The sequence below is a fragment of the Pseudophryne corroboree genome, chromosome 3, assembly GCF_028390025.1.
Source record: "Pseudophryne corroboree isolate aPseCor3 chromosome 3, aPseCor3.hap2, whole genome shotgun sequence".
In the NCBI taxonomy this organism is placed as follows: domain Eukaryota; kingdom Metazoa; phylum Chordata; class Amphibia; order Anura; family Myobatrachidae; genus Pseudophryne; species Pseudophryne corroboree.
Genome location: NC_086446.1, coordinates 241,877,097 through 241,884,877, shown reverse-complemented (window position 1 = coordinate 241,884,877; position 7,781 = coordinate 241,877,097).

Sequence of the window (7,781 nt, the reverse complement as noted above, 5' to 3'; positions counted from 1 at the left end):
GGCAAGTTTCCTCATCAATGATCGCATTTTTCACAGCCTCATCTAATAAAGTGTCCAGTGCTAACTTGTATTCATTAGTAGGATCATGTGACTGTCTTTGATAAGTACAGTTATCTGACAACTGCCTCTCACTTTCATCGCAGTAGTCGGTTACATTCTGCACCACTATTCCTCCGCCTTTATCAGCGGGACAGAAAACCACATCCTTGTAATTCCCCAAATCCTTCAATGCCTTGTATTCAGAGGGAGTTAAATTAAGCCTACTAGGTGCATGTCTCTTAGACTGTTCAACAACTTGACAATCAAGCGCCCTCATAAACGCCATAATAGAAGTATTTCTTGAAGCTGGATCAAACACTGATTTTCTCTTAAATTTCTTCACTGTCTGAGCATCACCCTGTAATTCAATCCCATCACCAAAGAACTCTTTCAATGTAAGCTGACGGTGTAGATACGTCTGATCAATTTTCCAATGTAAATCATTGAATGGGACTGTAGGCACAAATCCCAAACCTTTATTCAACACCCTGATCTCAGTATCAGTCAAGGTGATTGGTGTGCGTCATAGCTGACTGCCCTGGGGAGTGGCCAGGTTGTCAAGGCAACCCGGCGCAACTGCTAACGTGCTGTGTTCTCCGGGGCTAATTGATGTTTTGATTGCTCAGCTGAGAGGAGTTTTTGGCGCGCTCGTTTGGGAGCAAGGAGGGGTATATAAGGTATGTTATTGTCACTTTTCAATGGTTATGTGTATCCTGATGATGGGTTGAAATAAACCCGAAACGTTGAAAAGAGGACCGTGTCAAGTATTTATTGCAAGTCCAGTGAGTGCCGTCCTTGGATCTACCTGCATGCTTTGTTCTGACGCAGCACTGTGGCAAGCTTTACACTTGGGACTGAAGTGAGTGCCGACCTTTGGAAACTGTAGTGTCAAGTCTGTACTGGGATTGAAGGATCTGAGTCGACTTAGTCTGTCTGAGCACCCCTTTTCCCACTTATTATTATATGTACTATCTTACTTCATGATACCGTATCAATCACCACTGGATTACAACTTGTCTGCATCCTTTGGATTCACTAGTATGGTGGAGACAGTTTTTAAATAAGTTTATTTTACACTAGTACACTTTATTGATTGTTTTGCACGACGTTAAGGTAATCTATACGTGATTTAACCCTGGGCACATGATGTCACAATCAACAACCTCAGATACTGGTGGCTTCAATAGAGTTGTTTTACCATTAGGTGACGTACTGAGTTTTTCTGAGAGTGAGACCGAGGCTATTTGGTTCACAGAACGCTTTGAGGATGCAAAGGGAGTTAAAACTACAGATGAGGTGTATACAGCACTATTAAAAATGAGAAAAAGAGAGATTGATTTTTTAATGCATGGGATCACACTGTCTGAGTACCAGAGAGAAAAAAAGATACCCCGTGGGTTTCGTGAGTGGAACATCCCCACAATTGGGAGGTATAATAATGAGTTTTGTCGCCGCTGGGTGGCGGTTCTGTAAATACCAAATTGCTTTCTAACAAATATTTAAAATGCCCGCTCTATTATATATTGTAGACGCTTGCACATCTTATTACCATGTGCCATGAATGTGTGCTATACATCGCAAAACACTGCATCCCATAATAGAAAACAATACACCCACACATTATCTGAGTTCCAAAGCTCATTGATGTATATATTTGTTATTAAAAGGATATGGATTCAATATATTACAATGTACAGTATACATATAGTTAGATGGTTACAATTCATACAGTAAGCAGTTAATACATACAGTTACAGGCCAGCATACCATACCATTCCCTCAATGCATCTTCCTCTTAATATATCTCAGCAAATAAATACAGGAAATGGTCTAGAAGCACCTCCATCATCGTCTGGCACAAAACAGCAACTAGCAACTGTGTGATCAGCAATGTGTTATCTAGTTTTGGGGGAGGGAACTTTCTCATTCATGATGAGTCACTGGTCTGTTCGTATGCTAAACAGGTTCAGCCTTGAAGACATCAAAAGGGGCTGGCCTGAGTTTCCTGTCCTACTTCTAGGGGTACCATTATCTACACACAAATTTCTGCGCAATTTTTCTTTGCGGTAAACACAGCAGCATCCGTGGCGGCAGGAAATGCCTCTACCCAGTTAGAGAAAACATCAGTGTGCACCAATACATAACAATAATTCCTAAAGGGTGTTAACTGTACGAAGTCATTGTGTGTTTGCAGTGTAGAGTACCATGAGCATAACGCAAAAAAAAAAAAAAAAAAGAAACATCTCTAGAGGAGAGAAAGAAGAAGAAAAAGAAAATGTCAGGTTTGCCATTCACCAACAGGCATATCAGTGCCTATACAACATTTCCCTTCACCAGTATTCTCATCCTTCCTCCACCCTTTGTGCATGACAAGGCACACTGCAGTAATACTGGTGTTATCGTGCTGTTGAGATATACTGGGTTTGGGCAGAACTCTGAAAGACCTAGGCATGTGAAGTTTAAACTGTAATTGGGTCCATGTATTGTACCACCCTGTGTGAACGCAAAATATGAAGAGGAAACTGTAGAGAAACAGAATAGAGGTTGGTGACAGATGAGTTTGTAGAGGTGGAGAAGATTTTAAAAAAATTGACAACTGGATTGGGCACTACGGGGAAGTGATTCTCTACTTGGTCTACTCCCCTTAAAAAAAAATCTGTGTTTATCGCATCGCTTTTGGGACTATCCCAGCCATCAATCCAGTGTCCTGTCCATCCTAAGTTCATAGCGTACCCGGTATCTGTGAGATAATTTCCTCTACCTGTGATGGACATGCATCTAGAACAGTGAAATGTAACATTAGTCTTCGTGGGGGTCTAACATACTTTGTACTTCCTGAGCGGGAGCACAGTATATGTATATCATATCTAACAAAATTAAGTTAATCAGGGGCCATTTATGCTAGGAAAAAGAAGCAAAAGTTTAGAGGCCCCATCTTAACCCAGCAAGTTTTGTCAAAGGGTAATGTTGCATTTATTTTGTTCTTCCCATTAGCCGAATCTGTGTTTTCTATATGGCTTATGATTCCTTACTATATGTCCCTTGGTCCTGTCTATGTGTTTAATAATGTGGCTTGTGTTTTCTGTCTAGGGGGTCTATATTGACTATGTGGTCTACTACTCCTACAATCTCTGGCAAAATGCCCTTCCTTCCTACAAGTGTAACATATTATTGACCATTAGGGATCTGGGGTTTGGACTGATGGGTCTTTCCTTACCTTGGTCTCCCAGCAAAAGAATTGCAGCGCTTACAGCTGGTGCAAAACACAGCTGCCAGGCTATTAACCAACCAGCCCCGTTCTAGCCACATAACACCCATCCTCTACTCCCTTCACTGGCTGCCTGTACGATGGCGAATCATCTTCAAGATTGGCTTACTGAGTTTCAAAGCATTACATGACCAAGGCCCAAGGTACCTCAAACAGCTTCTGACCCCATACTGCCCCACTCGATTACTGCGATCTGTAGATGAAGGACTTTTAGCAGTACCTAGAATCTACCGTAATTCATCTGGGGGTCGAGCTTTTAGTCATGCGGCTCCGACTCTATGGAACTCACTTCCCCGCACAGTGCGAGAGGCCCCAACTATAGAATCCTTCAAAAGTAGACTCAAGACTTTTCTGTTTACTCAAGCATTCCCATAATTGTCCCTTTTAGTATCTTCATGCTTCTGTATTTTATGAAAATGTACTTCATTATTTTCTGTACTATATTATGCTATGTATCTGTTAAGCGCCTTGAGTCCTATGGGAGAAAGAGCGCTATATAAATAAAATTATTATTATTATTTCCTGTATGTGCTCTAACCTCTCCACCTGTTGTTCTCTGTGCCTAGCACTATTCTTGTGATGTTCAGTAGCACACTCTTTAAGATTAGCTACTGAGACCCCTTTCCAATTTGGCAAAGAAGTCTGCACCCTGACCCTCAATGCCTTATTGAGCCCGTCCATTAGCACAGAGACAGCCACCTCCCATTTGACAAATTAGTGTTTACCAGTGATCTTATCCAGATGGAGAGTTTTCTATTACTGCAAAAGACCAAAAAAAATTAACAAGATTCTAGGTCATGCAAAGTATTCATTCAATCCTTCTCATCCTGTATTAACGGTCTGTACATGGTCCAACAAACATTTCCGAGCTCATCTTGACTAGGGGCATTACTAGGAATGAATACTACTTATATGGTAACTGAAAGAAATACCCGGGGGTTACCTTGTCTCCGTCCACTTTCCTACTGGCAAATACTAATGTGCGGACAGGTTTTTCTCCATTTCTGACGATACTTTCTTGATTTTTTTTGTTTTAGTTTTGGGTTTTACTATATATGTACACGAATGATACCATACTTACCTGTTCCACTGGTCTCAGCCACTTCCCCCGCAGGCTACTGCTCTTCTTTTACCGGTTGGATACTCCTCTGGGTGCATGAGAAATGGCTGAAAACAATCAGGTCACCTCCTCCTAAATAAAACTTCAACATTCATTAGTACATATATAGGTTACAGTCATATTTTTTCATATTTTTATTATTTTCTATAGTTTGTATGCTTGCCGTAACTGCTTCCACATCTACATAAGGCGGTGTACTTGCATTCTCTTTTTTTCTTCCTACTTGTTTATTGTTGCTACAAGTTCAAACAGTTCTTATATTTCCATTCTTGTCTTATATGACTTTGGTTAGACATACCACCTGCAATACCTTAGGATAAAACTCACCAACCCCTCTTGCTGCCACAGGTTTAAACAATTTGTATGTCTGACCCTTTGTTTTCTGGTTTTTATCAGACATATCCTTAAGTTCTGCAATACCTCTGGTTCAAAGCTGCCCACCCTAGGGAATGGTACCCTATCTTTGTCAGTCATACGTAACCATTCATTGCAAAAAGCCTCCTTGTGTGAACCATATTTTTCACACATAATAAACCTTGCTGAACCTCTCGGTCGCAATTCTGGCCTTCTCGGTCCCGAGTCTGACCTTCTCGTTCCCAACTCTTCTGCCTGAACCCTGGCTACCATACGTCCCTTAGTTGAGCAACTGGCTCCCATAATTTGCGGGTCTTGCCTTCTCGGCTAATCCCACAAATACCAAAATACTCAATATAAGGCGATGGTGAAAGTTCTCTGAGCGCTTCCACCCACTCTCGCCCACGTTATCCGGTACTACCATACACTGTCGATAGCGAAGGCGATGTACCCAACTTAGGGCCCCTAATTGACCTATATTTACTGGAAGTTTTTAGGAATAACTTACCCTTTCCAGTAAAGTATCTGTCATTGGAGATTTTCCTGAGAGAGACCAGCGAAAACTCCCTATGCACTTGTAATACACAAATCACGCTTGCGTATGCTCTACACAGCGCTAATGATACCGCGATTTTACGCAAAAGCTCGTAAAAGGGGTATCAAGTTGCGCTATATATCGCACCCACAAACGCGCGGTCCAATCGCACAGCGTATAGGTACTTGTTACCTATCCGCCTTACGACCACTGGAATCGAATCCCAAGCTGCGAAACCTCAGCCGGAGTGTATCAAAAAACTATATGGGTCACATAGTTCACAATTCCCTACCATGCTCCTATGTAAGTCTCCTCACGACTTACGTATTCCAATCTATATTAACGTGAGTCAGCCGCCTTACGCCGCCAAGCCTCCACTCACTTGGTGTACCAACTACGGGATCCCGAATTCCCGGGGTTCAATACGTTCACTCCTACTTTCGCTCACTCAAGTACACTTTGTTTTTCTGTACAGAAAATTTTCACTCGTTCTGATTGGCAGCTTTAACCCCAGAGGCAATACAGTTTAAACAAAAGTTTTATACTAATTTGCTTTAGTAACCGGGTAGTTTTGTGCTATTGTAGCATGGCTACTGTCCCACCTTTTAACTAAACGACACTATTGTGTAATTTGTACTTAGCGCCCGCACTCTTACGCACTTTGCGTAAACACGCGACCGTGCGTGTCTTTTACGCTGCGTGCGCAGTCCTGTACTTTGTCCGAGACACGTGTACAAAACCCTGCGTCCGCAATAAAACAAATCACACAACTCTATAAATGTGAACAATACTAATTACTATTGCCCACTAGACACAACTTGTTCTGTATAAACTTTTATGCAGACCTGCGTTTGTGTCTTTACACTTACTTCCTTAAAATACTGTTATTTAAATTTCAACTATATAGCAACAACTGTATCCGATTTCACACAGATCTAAATGAATGCAATAATCTATAATTTAAATTATATGATTCTGATTGGATAGCTATCTTGCAGAACATGCACTGATATAAATATACACATAATTATAATAATATTATATATATGTATCATTCACTGGCCTTCTATGTGACACCTTACCTCTTATTTGTATATCAAAGCTATGTGCTTTTCACTGCTAAAAAAAAAGCAGTTACACAGGTTAATTTGCATTTCAATGGCTAGCCTCCCTAGTAAGCAGATTCTACAAGTCTTGGAAGGAAAAAAAAAAAAACCAGAAACTCTTTCTTTCCTTATTCTATCTGTGTGCAACCCCCCACTTGATGTAAAGTAATTACGCACAGACAAGAAGGAAAGAAAAAAAAAACTTATCTCACCATTTACTCTCACTAGGCCCAATTGAAACTATTTGTTATTGACTATGGCATGGGTTAAATAAATGCATTGGTAACTCATAAATGGTGCTTGATGTGACAAAGGAAACTGATTGTTCTGAGCAGACTGAAAATCAGCTATTTAGAAAATGACCTTCCTAAAATGGCCACTGCACCTCCCCCTTCCACATCCATGAGGTTTAAACAAGATGGTGGACAGGCCATGTGGTTAGTCCAAAATGGAGGACAGACCATGCGGCTTCCTTTGTCACAAAGAAATCACAAATCATACAAGCACCAGAAGTTATTTTAGGCCTGAGTTTAAAAAAAAACGATATCAAGGCTGTGCAGCAACTTTTAAATGTACTTTTAAATCTACTTAACAGATAAACAATCCAATCTGAATCAAACACAATATGACTTATTTGAACTTTGTTTTGCAACAATAAAAATATGATTTAGCATCTTAAATGTTATGAGAAACACATTGTCCCTTGAATTTTTCATATCATCGGCTTACTGGTAACACAACAATACACATGGATGTTATTCATCAGCGTCGCGATGCGTCCATCGCAGCCGGTCAATCACAGCCGCGTTTGTAATGTACAGTGCATCATTAAGACCTTGATATCGCGGACGAGCCCTCATCTGTAAATACCAAATTGCTTTCTAACAAATATTTCAAATGCTCGCTCTAATATATATTGTAGACGCCTGCACATCTTATTACCATGTGCCATGAATGTGCGCTATACATCGCAAAACACTGCATCCCATAAGAGAAAAAAATACACCCACACATTATCTGAGTTCCAAAGCTCATTGATGTATATATTTGTTATTAAAAGGATATGGATTCAATATATTACAATGTACAGTATACATATAGTTAGATGGTTACAATTCATACAGTAAGCAGTAAATACATACAGTTACAGGCCAGCATACCATACCATTCCCTCAATGCATCTTCCTCTTAATATATCTCTCTCAGCAAATAAATACAGGAACTGGTCTAGAAGCACCTCCATCATCGTCTGGCACAAAACAGCAACTAGCAACTGTGTGATCAGCAATGTGTTATCTAGTTTTGGGGGAGGGAACTTTCTCATTCATGATGAGTCACTGGTCTGTTCATATGCTAAAC